Raw genomic sequence first — 12,953 nt, forward strand, 5'->3', positions numbered from 1 at the left:
AGTTCGTCCAGTCGAGCTGAAATGACATAGTCACTTCGTCCAGTCGAGCTCGTCCAGTCGAACTGGAATGGCTTCGTCACCACTTCGTCTGGTCGAGCTCGTCCAGTTCGCCTGATCAAGCTTGTCCAGTTCGTCTGGTCGAGCTCGCCCCAGTCGAGCTGCTCCACTTCGTCACCTCGTCCAGTCGACCTACTCAGTCGAGCTCGCCAGTCGAGCTACCCAGTCGAGTTCGTCCAGTCGAGCTGAAATGACATAGTCACTTCGTCCAGCTCGACCTCGGAGCTCGTCACTTTCTTATTCAACTTAGGTCCGATTTTGGCAAACAAATATCCAATTCCGATGAGTGGAATTGTTGCCACAAATCAGCCAACCACATGTTAATAAATAAAATTTATTAACTTTATTCCAACAAGATGTCTCCTTCTAGCTGCATTAATAATCAAACCAAATATATCAATATTTTGATGAACAACTGATGAATTTAGTGACAAATAATTCAACATTTTATTTTTAAAAAAAGTAATATTTGTACTACTATTATTACCGTAATTCAATTGCCTCTGAGTTTATCACCATCAATGACTATCCAAGTGACGAGCCTCTTCGAACTGTGCAATCCAAGCTCGATTTCTTCATCATACCAAATCAAGCTTGAGGGGGAGTGTAGAAAATCAGTTCGTCAGCTCGTCTTACCATCATCACGTCAGCTGTTCGTCAGCTCGTCTCAGTTCGTTAGCTCGTCTCACCATCAACTCGTCTCAGTTTGTCAGCTTGTTTCACCATCAACTCGTCTCAGTTCGTCAGCTCGTCTCACCATCAATTCGTCAGCTCGTCTCACTATCATCACCTCATCGTCTCATCATCAGTTCGTCAACTCATCTCACCATCAGTTCGGGTCTTTTAAATATTAATGCCCAATATACCACTTTTCCATGACCCTGGCCTGGAGGTCGACCCTGGCTGGAGGTCGAGCTCGCCTGGAGGTCGATCCTGCCTGGAGGTCGAGCTCGCCTAGAGGTCGAGCTCGCCCGGAGGTCGAGCCTGGCTGGAGGTCAAGCCTGGCCGGGAGGTCGAGCTGCCTAGAGGTCGAGCCCGCCTAGGGGGGTCGAGCTCGCCTGGAGGTCGAGCCTGCCTGGAGGTCGAGCTCGCCTGGGGGGTCGAGCTCGTCTGGAGGTCGAGCTCGCCTGGAGGTCGACCCTGCCTGGAGGTCGACCCTGCCTGGAGGTCGAGCTCACCTGGAGGTCGAGCTCGCCCCGGAGGTCGACCCTGCTTCGAGGTCGAGCTCGCCCGGAGGTCGAGCCTTCATCAAACATCTGCCAAGCAGTCACTATTTCTATGAAAAATGCAAACTTTACTTCGATAAATCCTCTCCAAAAACATATACAAATACAGATAAAACAAAATTAACATGGATTCATTGAGACTTCAAATTACAAAAAAAAAAAAACCCAGCTATCAAAATGTGAGCTATAACAAAAAAATTATGACAGATATTTTGTGTACCCATATACACGATATAGAAAGGGTGCGAGAAAGAAACAGAGGAAGAGAAAGATGGACAAACCTGTGTACTCACGTTGGTTCTTCTTCACCTCTTTGAGATAAGTTCTTAGTGAAGGGGATTTTTAACTTCCTTGAGATACGTTGTTCTTGGTCAGGATTTTTTTTTCCAAACTTCCTTAAGATACGTTGTTCTTGGCTTTGTTCTTCGTCCGGGTTTTTTTTTTTCCTCTTTACTGGTTTATTCTGCGTGGAAGAAGAGAAAAACTGACATAGAAGCCTTTAGAAGTAAAGTAGAGGCGGTGAAAAATGACTCATACTTATCTAGTGTTGAAATTTACGGCAAGGGTTGAGCGAGCTGCGAGCTAAGGACAGCAGTGCGTTGCCTGTTGGATCTTCATGACGTGGCAGGTTCTCAGCTTGAGGGATTATTATCAACGATTTTTTTTTAATTCATCTATGTAGATAAATGAAAGTTCAGGAAGTATAGTACACCGACTCTTTTAATGAGTTGGTCCATAGGCTATAATTACCTCAAGCACGTTGAAGGTTATGCGTGCATATATGTAGAGGTAATGATATATATATATATATATATATATATATATATAACGTATATTTTTTTTTTGATGTTTTTAGAAAGCAGCTCAATATTATGCACACGTATATATGTAGTAATAGTATAACTCTTTTCTTGCATGCTTTGGGCTGAAGGAACGTAATTGTGGGGGGAATAATGAAAATTAATTGTCTAGCAATGCAGAAGTAATGAAATTGTTTTATAGGTGTTAATACTTTCCTTGGAAGCCGTTTCGGTGATGATTCTTTGCGAATAATAGGAGAAAGTCAAACCTTAAGAATTGAAGCTGTCAAATATTTTGTTTATACTTTTGGAGCATCATATTTTCTTTTCGGACGCTCTTTTTTTTTCTATCCCTAATTCTGTCACCCTCACAGTCTCTCTCCCTCCCTCTCTCGTAGAATCTCTCTATCTCCCCTATATACTTTTCCCTATCAGTAAAGACAAACCCTAATAACCCAAAGACTTTATATCGCCTAATTTGTGGTTCTAAGAAGAATTAAGAGCAGTCTTTCACGTTTTCCTCAGGGTATTTTCGTTTTTTTTTTTTCTGGTCTCTCTTATGGTGTTCATATTTTTTTTGTTTGCTAAGATATTTTTATGAAGAAAAAAAATATAGTCTTAAACGTGTTGTGTTTGTCAAATTTTAGGCAGTAAGAAAACGTATGAATCATTATTAGCTACGCATATTATTTTAGTCTGATTTTTTTATACCGAAATAATCAAAATGTTTCTAATATGTATATTAAATTTCATAATTTTTGGACAAACCGTTTTTTTTTCTTTCTAAAATTCAATTATGATCAGCGCGCATAATTTTGTTTTCTGTTTTAAACAACAAGGTTTTGATTCAAAATAAAATAGCTAACAAAGGAATGGTGATTTGGAATTTTTATACCAGAATATTAAACATGTTTTTAGTATGTCTTAAAAATCTTGTAATTTTTGGATTAACGATCTAATTTCTAAAAATAAATTAAAATTATTGCGCGAAGTTTTATTCCTGTTTCAAACAGCGAAGTTTTATATTTTTTAAAAATACTTGCAAATCGTATTTTGGCTGGAATTTTGTATACGAGAAACCTATATATATGTTTTTGTTACATAGAAAAATAAGTATGAGGTTTAAATTACCGAAAGTATTTTTGTTTGTATTTTTTTAACAAGTGCGCAGATCTGTCCCGTTTTCTCTAAAACCCAATTTTTAGACAATATATGTTTTAATTAGATTTTTTCATGTTGGAGTCCGATTTTGGTCTTATCACTGAAGACTAATATGTTCAAATTTTTATTTTATAGTCTCTAGAATTTTTCCAGAATTTTTCTCTGAAATTATTTTTTTTCGGAACCCGGAGAAGAGGACGAAGGGTATTTTCGTCGTTTGACGTCCCTGTTCCTTCTCTGATTTTTTTCCAGAAACTTTTGTTATGTCTAGAAGTGTCTTCTAAGAACCTAATTCCTATCCGTTCGAATACGTACCGAGCCGAATAGCTTTTCCAATCGTTCGAGAGTCTAAGAACTTTTCCCCGACTCAATAAGGTGAGAATAATCTCACTACAATACGGATTAGTTTAAAATTAATTATGATGAGTGTGTGATCTGAATTGGTTAATATGTGTTATATGATTTATTGTGTGATATTTCTTATGTGCTTGTATATGTCATTTAGTGAATTGTGATTATTATGTTATGTTTTGTTATGATGAGTTTATGTATGGGTCTAGTACAACTTTGGCATGACATGATCTAATTATTAGCATGTTTTTATTTATGTTTATGTCATATGTCATCTGTGTACGTAACATAACTAATCAAGTGATAAGATAAGTAAGAGAGTCGTACCGCCTCGAGCTACGGAGGTATTAAGAGAATTCTCTCGAGCCGACCTACGGGCTCATAAAGGGGAGTTTTCTCATATGATATGTTTATTAGATGGTGCGAACTATGGGAGGTCGCAGCCTCGTAGTTCGTTTCCAAAGTGTACACTGGTACGACTACTCTAGGGGCACCCCGAATAAAATATGATAAGATTTATGATACGAAAGACCATGACACCGTTAGAACTAAAACACTAATTAATCGGTCATGCATTGCATTACTCATCTCTTTGTGTGAGTCATAGTTATTCTCGCTGAGCGTTAGCTCATATTATTTGTTTTCATCCGTATTGTAGGTAAGCAACAAATGAATAAGTGAGGAGGGTGGATCAGCGGCGTTCGATGGCTAAGGGGTTGGGTTGTGGTTCCGCTCACTTATTTAAAAGACTTACGCTACGAAATTTTCTAAACACTCAGTTTGAGATTTTTATGCTTAAGATACGTTCCAAGTTTAATTAGTTTTGCAAAACTGAGGTTGAATTCTTATGGTTTTATTTTCGTTGAATATTCCAACCATCTACTTTAGTTTGAAATTTCGAGTTAATTATTTCTCTTATATTCATCAAATATTTTTGTAAGATTTCAAATGTTGGTTATTTTCAAAAACTGTTTTATTTTAAAGTCCAAACTTTATAAATATATGAAACGATATTTAAAAAAAAAAGTAAGAGAATTAAGCTTAGTATGACGGTCCGAAAAGTCGGGTAGTCACACATTAAAGGCCCACAACATGTTAGATACATTAAAGCCCAATAACCGTACACCAAATTAGATCACTTTTAACTTACCATCTTTATTGATAGTTCACAACACATAATTATTTAACATATAAGCCCGACGTTGGATTAAGGATCCAACATATTGGATTAAAGATCCAACAATCTCCCACTTGGGCTATATGTTTAACCTTATAATTATGTATCGCAAAAATAGCCGGAAGAGCTCAATTTTACTGTCATTACCAAAATGAATCTCATAACCAATCCGGTCCATCAACCATATTAACATAGGATCAAAACGGCATTTGCTCCATTATCTATCGTAGTTATACCCATCAATGGTCATGTATATCGATACAACTGAACAACATGGATCATGAAGTGGATGTGTAATATTGAAATTTCATGTTATGTGACCTCAACATGCCTATTTCCATTTGGTCATCCTTAAACCTTTGTGAGATCAAACCATATTCTAGAAAAACAGAGTCTAAATAAACCAAAACTGAATTTCTGCAGAAAACCTCAATAACCATAAATAAAACCAAATATGTCTATAACATAAAAAGCACTAAAAATAGCAAAACAACAAACTCCCACTAGAACTAAATATCCTGAGCTGAAATAACACCCATATGAGCAATGTGATCGTGAAACACTTTGAGTGGTATTCCCTTAGTAAGCGGATCCGCAATCATGGAGTTTGTTCCGATGTGCTCGATAGACAACTGTCTACTCCGAATTCTTTCTTTCACAACTAAGAACTTGGTGTCGATGTGTTTCGACTACGTGGAGCTCATGTTGTTGTTGGAGTACAGTACAACGGATTTGTTGTCACAATATAACTTGAGTGGTCTATCAATATCATCTACTATGCGCAGCCCAGTGACAAAATTCCGCAACCATATCTCCTGATTGGACGCCTCATAACAAGCTACAAATTCTGCTGCCATGGTGGAAGATGCTATAAGAGACTGTTTAGCACTCTTCCAGGAGATAGCACCTCCAGCCAACAAATAAATATAGCCTGATGTAGATTTCATACTATCTTGGCATCCAGCAAAACCAGAGTCAGTATACCCGATGATCTCGATCTGATTTGACCTCTGATATGTGAGCATGTAGTCTTTTGTTCTTTATAAGTACCGCAGGACCCGTTTAGCTGCTTTCAAATGGTCCATCCCTGGGTTGCTTAAATATCTGCCTAACATCCTTGTAATGTACGCAATATCCGGATGCGTACAAACCTGAGCATACATTAGACTTCATTTTCTTCAAAATCATTCTTAGGGCACTGATTGAGACTGAATTTGTCTCCCTTAATTAGCCACAGGGGTATCACCTGGTTTACATTCATGCATGCCATATCTTTTTAGAACATTTTCGATATAGCTCTTTTGTGATAATCCAAGAATCCCCCGAGAGCGATCTCGAGATATCTGGATTCCTAATACAAAAGAGGCGTCACCAAGATCTTTCATCTCAAAATTCTTAGCTAGAAATCTCTTGGTTTCGTGCAATAAGCCTATATTGTTGCTGGCAAGCAAAATGTCATAAACATATAAAACAAAACAAAAAATACACTTACTCCCACAAAACTTATGGTATATACATCCATCCACCAATTTCATTTCAAAACCGAACGAAATAATCACTTGGTGAAATTTGAAATACCATTGTCGAGATGCTTGTTTGAGTCCATAGATGGATTTCTTAAGTTTGCATACCAAATCATTTGTGTCTTTGGACACATAATTTTCTTGTTACACCATATAGATCGTTTCCTCGATATCACCATTGAGGAACTCTTCACATCCATCTGATGTAAAACAAGATCAAAATGCGCCACTATAGTCGATGCCTTCTTTCTGTGTGAAACCTTTTGCAACAAGAAGAGCTTTGTACATTTCCACGTCACCTTTCGAATCCCTTTTGGTCTTAAATATCCATTTGCAACCAATGGGTTTCGACCTTCTGGTAATGGTACAAGGTCCCAAACGTCATTATCCTTCATAGATTTCGTCTCTTCATTCATGGCATCGATCCACATTCGAGAATCAGAACTTTTCATGGCTTGAAGGAAGTTGATAGGATCATCTTCATTCACTCCAATATCATCCTCATGTTCTTGAAGAAATACAACATAATCATCTGGTATTGCACTTCTTCTTTCTCTGGTGGATCTTCTTAATGGCATATGTTCTTGAGGTGGTAGAGTTTGTTCTTCTGGAACAATTTGTTGAGCAAGTGGTTCCATAATATTGTCTTGAATTGGGTCTTGAACAATGTCTGGAGTTAATTCATGATCATTGTCAATACCACCTATGGGAATATTAACATATTCCTATTCCAAGACAAATTTTCTTACTGTATCTCCCCCTGCAAACTCGACATCCTCAAAGAATTGAGCATTTCCTGTTTCGAAAATTGACCTAACTATGGGATCATAAAACTTGTACCCCCAGGATCTCTCAACGTATCCAACAAAATAACAGCTCACAGTCTTTGAGTCTAGTTTCTTTTCATTAGACTTATAAGGCCTTGCCTCAGCTGGACATCCCCAAACGTGCATATGTTTTAGACTAGACTTCTTGCCCGTCCAAAGTTCGTAAGGGGTTTTCTCGCTGCCTTAGTTGGAACCCTATTAAGGATATATACTGCAGTCTTTAATGCTTCTCCCCAGAGCGATTCAGGTAAAGTAGAATGACAAATCATACTTCTTACCATGTCTTTAAGCGTTCTGTTTCGTCTTTCAGCAACACCGTTCATAGTGGGCGAACCCGGCATAGTGTACTGTGGGACGATACCGCATTCCTCTAGAAATTTAGCAAACGGTCCTGGATGTTGTTCACCTGAACCATCATATCTACCATAGTACTCACCACCACGATCAGATCTGACGTTTTTAATTCTCTTACTGAGTTGGTTTTCAACTTCGGCTTTGAACTTCTTGAACACGTCTAGTGACTGTGACTTTTCATGAATAAGATATATGTAGCCATATCTTGAAAAATTGTCTATGAACGTTATAAAATATTGCTGACCATTCCAAGCAGATGTTGGAAAAAGTCCACAAATGTCTGTATGAATAAGTTCTAAGACGTCCAAAATCCTGTTGGCTTCAAATCTCATTTTATTGGTTGGTTTCCCTTTATGCAATTTACGCAGATATTGAAGTCTGTGAAATCTAAGGGATCTAGAATTTCGTATGACACAAGTCTCTCTATTCTCCTTTGAGAGATGTGACCTAATCGTTTGTGCCATAACGCGACCGAATTCTCGTTAGTTAATTTTCTCTTTACACCTCGAGTACTTAAAATGCAAGGATTCATTAAATGAAGCATTTATCTAAATGGAATATAGATTATCATATCCTGATAAAGAACCAGAACCAACCATATTTGAACTGTGAAACAAACTAAATTTTCCATTCTCAAATGAACAAGAATAACCACATTTGTCCAAACAAGAAACAGAAATCAAATTCCGTCTAAAAGACGGTACCACAAAAGTTTCATCAAGATCCAAATAAAATCCAGTGTTCAACAATAATCTAAATTTTCCAATTGATTCAACTTAAACCTTCTTGCCATCGCCCACATAGATGTATCTTTCAGCATCATTTGGCTTTCGGCAATGGAGGCAACCCTGCATAGACACACCGATGTGAGTGGTTGCACCAGAATCCATCCACCAGGTGTCCTTAGGTACCGAAGCTAAATTAACCTCAGCACAAACCAAATTAAGAAGCATGCCTTTCTTAGCACGCCAAGCATGATAATTAGCACAATGCTTCTTTACATGCACTTCAGCTCGACAGAAGAAACAACCAGTTTCCTCAGGGTTATCTGGTTGCTTATGATGTTTCTTCTGGGGTGCTGTATTCGCAGCTTCCTTATCATTCTTTCTTTTCTTTCCCTTATCCCTGCTCTTAGAGGTTGAGGCTAGGTGAGTACTTTCTGTCTTATCTTGCTACAACCTTTTCTCTTCCTGAACACAATATGAGATGAGCTCATTAAGAGACCAAGTCTCTTTCTGACAATTTTAGCTCACCTTAAACTGGCTACATTGTGTTGAAAGAGATATCAGAACTAGATGCACTAGCAAGTCCTCAGAGAGTTCAAGCTTAAGTGCTTTCAGCTTTGAAGCAAGATGAGACATCTCTAGTATGTACTCCTTGATATTGCCTTTACCCTTATACTTCATTGAAATCAGACTTGTCAAGAGTGTACCAATTTCAGACTTTTCGTTCTTGACAAACTTTTTCTCAATATCAGCAAGGAACGCCATAGCGGTTTTGATACTAACAGACATTGTGCCCCTGAATGCTTCTGGAATGGCTTTCTTCATGATCATCATGTACATGCGATTCGATCACTCCCACTTTTCCATCTCCCTCTTGCCATCAGAGGTACTCTTGTCCGTAAGTGCCGGAGGAGCTTCAGTTCGTATCGCCAGGTCAAGATCCATGACCCCGAGAACAATCAACAAGTTCTCCTTCCATGACTTGAAGTTGAAGCCATTCAGCAAAGGAATTGAATTGATGTTGGCAGAAATATTTTCAGGAGTCGTAACTGATATAAAGAACAATAAACAAATAAACAAACAAGCTCAGAGAAAAAAAAAACCTAAACCGAAACTCAAAATTCAAATTCAAATATGTTAAAACCCATCTCAAGATACCGTGCACTCCATCAATATTATGTCTTTGGACAAGAATAATGACTTGTAAGTGATATCTTGGTCCACTAATCAAATACTGATAATAATAAACATATCAAATAATAAATCTTCTTTTGGGCCGATCTACTATTCACATGTAAAACCGAAGAATCATCACGTATTTATTAGTGTAAACATACATGCAAACAATTTAAACATTTATCACAAGTAGAATTCAACATTAAAAACTTAAAACTACAATTCATTAGGATATAAGTGTGCGGTTTAGTGATCAATTGGTGATATGAAAACAAATTTTCAAAGCACTAGCCAAGCGATCAAGGGAATATGAGAGAGAACGGAGAGCATAAGCTAGCCCGAAAGGAATGAATTAATTAATTTTCTTCCTCTTTATATGCCTTAAAATCGGCATTAATTCAACGAAACATTTTCATGAGTTGATTTAATTAAATAATAAGATAATTACAAGTGTCATTTTGTTATCATTCATAAATTTTTATTTTAAACATTTTGGTTAGAAAATTAAAGTGATACACGACCATACTATAAAAAATAAATTCATGACACATTCATGAGTTAACACGTCATTAATCCTCTTCAAAAGTTAGTTACAAAAGAAGAAATTATGCGTGTCAATTTCTGATAATTATTTGTCCTTTTTTATATATTAAATGACACACAGAAGCTATAGATAATTCTATTGCTCTTGTCATCTTTCTTCATATGCTTGGTGAGTCTAAAGACCCTATTACAAATGTAGTCTATAGACAAAGTTTGACCCAAAACTAATTTAGGGTTTAGAAGTGACTTTCTTCGGATGGATCCGCGAGATCTCAACTTTAGAATATGTTAAACTAACACAATTAGAAATATAAAAGTTCTTTTAGCTTATAACTTTCTCATCTTTCCTAGCTTGTAACCTTTTTTTATGTCCCAACAGTTGAATAAATTTAAGCGCGCTTAATCTATATCATTTGATGTATGCATAAACATTTCGGATTTTTCTTCCTCTTTCCGGTCGTTACTTCATATATGAAGACTTTTACTTTTCTATTTATAAAAAAGACATGTAGACTTGACTTACTTTCCCACATTGGTCCAATCATTACTTTTATTTTTGCGTGTATTGGTTGGTCACCTATTGCTCTATATGTGTTACTATATGGTGCATTATCTGCCTAATCTAGCGGAAGAACTTCCTCGAAGGATCTCCAGTAGAAATTACAAAATCAGGGGGGAATTTACATTGACGGTGATTGTAGCCCATGCATTCTCATTTTTAGATTTTGACACAAAAATATTATTGAATTTATATTACTTTATAAAAATCAACAAAAACTGAATTTTTGACAATTTTATTATTAAAATAAGGAGAGAGTTATTTTTTTACAAAATATACATTTGTGAATGTTTTATTATTTTGTGACCGATCTGTAACAAAATTTTAAAATCACGAAATATAGAATTTCATAATTAAAATGTCACGAAATTTTTTGTATTTCGTGATTGATCCATCACAAAACTTTGAATGATATTACAATACTTGTACAATATTTTGAGATTGATTAAATGACACGAATTTAATAATATTTGTGTCAAAATATCTATTTTAAATGGACATGGAATATTTTATTTTTTATTTAAATGCGATAAGTGTTTTCTTTTTTCTTTTTTTTTTTTGGTCTCAAAACTAATATTATTTTATGATAAACATGTGGCAAATTTGTATATAACTCAGTCGTAAAACAACATTAGCATATTTTGGTAGAAAAGGAAAAGGAAGTATTATTTTCTTTACAAGATTAAAGAAAGTATTATTTATGTCAGTTTCTCCGACTTTTCAGAAATCAAAAATTTTTACATATCAAAAAATATATATATTAAGACTAATACAATATTCAGAAAGAAAAAAAAAAGGTTACTTGGTAACTCTGGTATATGGGAACAATAAAAAAAAGTAAGGACATTTGAAAATAATGTGGGATAGTATATAGCAACCCCATATAGGCCTTTTTGTTTGTTTTTTTTTTTTTTTTGGCATTCGAAGGAAGGATGATATATTTTTGGAGCAATTAGACCAGTATTTCAATAGTCAATTCTTTTTATAAAAAGTAATCAAAATTTCATTTTATTAAAAAATATCTAATCAGCTGCTAATAAATTAAATTAACTAAAAAGTTATTTTAATTAAATTTTTAGTTAATCTAATTTTCTGCGGATTGGTTGGCTATTTTTTTAATAAAATGAATCTTGTGTTAGATTTTAAAATGAGCCAATGAAATAGCTCGTTGTAACAAATTCATGTATATTTTTATCAAAACAAAAAAGTTTAAATTGTAAATCAACTAAAAGGAAAATTCAAACTTCCTCAAAGAATATAAAAATTGGATAACATAAGTACAATTTACAACAAAAATGATAAATTTCTAGTGTCTTCAAGTAACACGAACCACGGCATTATAATTTTCCACCTTCATTTATGGCAGATGTGATTGTATTCTCGGAGGCTTTTTTTTTTTTTTTTTAATAAAATCAAGAAAACTAACTATTATTTTGATCTGAGACTCAATATAGTGACAAATAAAATCACACATATTGATGTCTTGTGTCTAAATCCGAATTATTGAAAGATCTCATGATAAAAATAAATAATAAAAAAAAAACTTTATATGGTGTCGAAAAGATCATCTCACACAAAAAGACTTGCTAATTGGTTGATTGGTTACTCTAACATGTATAATAGGAGAGGCGGCCGCTAAAAAGGAAACAAAACTCTAGAGTGGGTTTATTTGAGAGAGAAGGAGAAGGGGGAGAAGAGAATTATGTTTTTAAATACCTAAAGAATTTAGAATAGCCATTATTTGACTAGCACGCTGAAGATACGATGATACTATATAATTATGTACATTCTTATTTTATGAAGTTTGGGTTTATAGGCACTAGTTTACATTTTAAAAAAGAAATTAAGTTAGTTATATCTTTTGGATTTGTTTATGGATTGGTTTAAAATTTAAGTTCAGTGATTCATTTGAAGATTTATTTCACATTCTGTTTTTAGGTAGCATTGTGAATATTATACTGATCTATGTCAATGTGGTGGTACGACAAAAAAAAAATCACACATATTTAATTTGATGTATATAGCGATATTATTTTATGGAGTGTAATTAACCTTCGGATTGCCATCCAAAATGATGTCTCAAGAAGCTATTTCGCCGTATTTTTCAATAGCAAATAATTAGATATGATTCTTAACTTTACTTTGATGTGAAATGTTATTAATAAACTCGAAATTACATGACGGAGTCAGGAAGTGGCACTATCGGCCAAGATTACATACTTATTAGAATAAATTTTAGGGGTCATGCATTTCTGCATCCCATGGGGGTTTGAACTCATGACCTCTCCGTCGAGGTGAGTGTGGGATTACCGCTAGACCAAGCTAGCTACCACGTCAGAAACTAGTTTTATGAGGGACCAAATATATACAAAAATGACGATAATTTGTTAATAAGTAGCATCTTTATAGGAGTCACATTTGTTAATAAATGTCCCCACAACCACAACCAAGTTGTCTTGTGTCCACTTGGTGAC

Source organism: Urtica dioica, chromosome 7 (genome assembly GCF_054948205.1).
Source record: "Urtica dioica subsp. dioica isolate 48M chromosome 7, U.dioica_male_clone48M_v1_H2, whole genome shotgun sequence".
In the NCBI taxonomy this organism is placed as follows: Eukaryota; Viridiplantae; Streptophyta; class Magnoliopsida; order Rosales; family Urticaceae; genus Urtica; species Urtica dioica.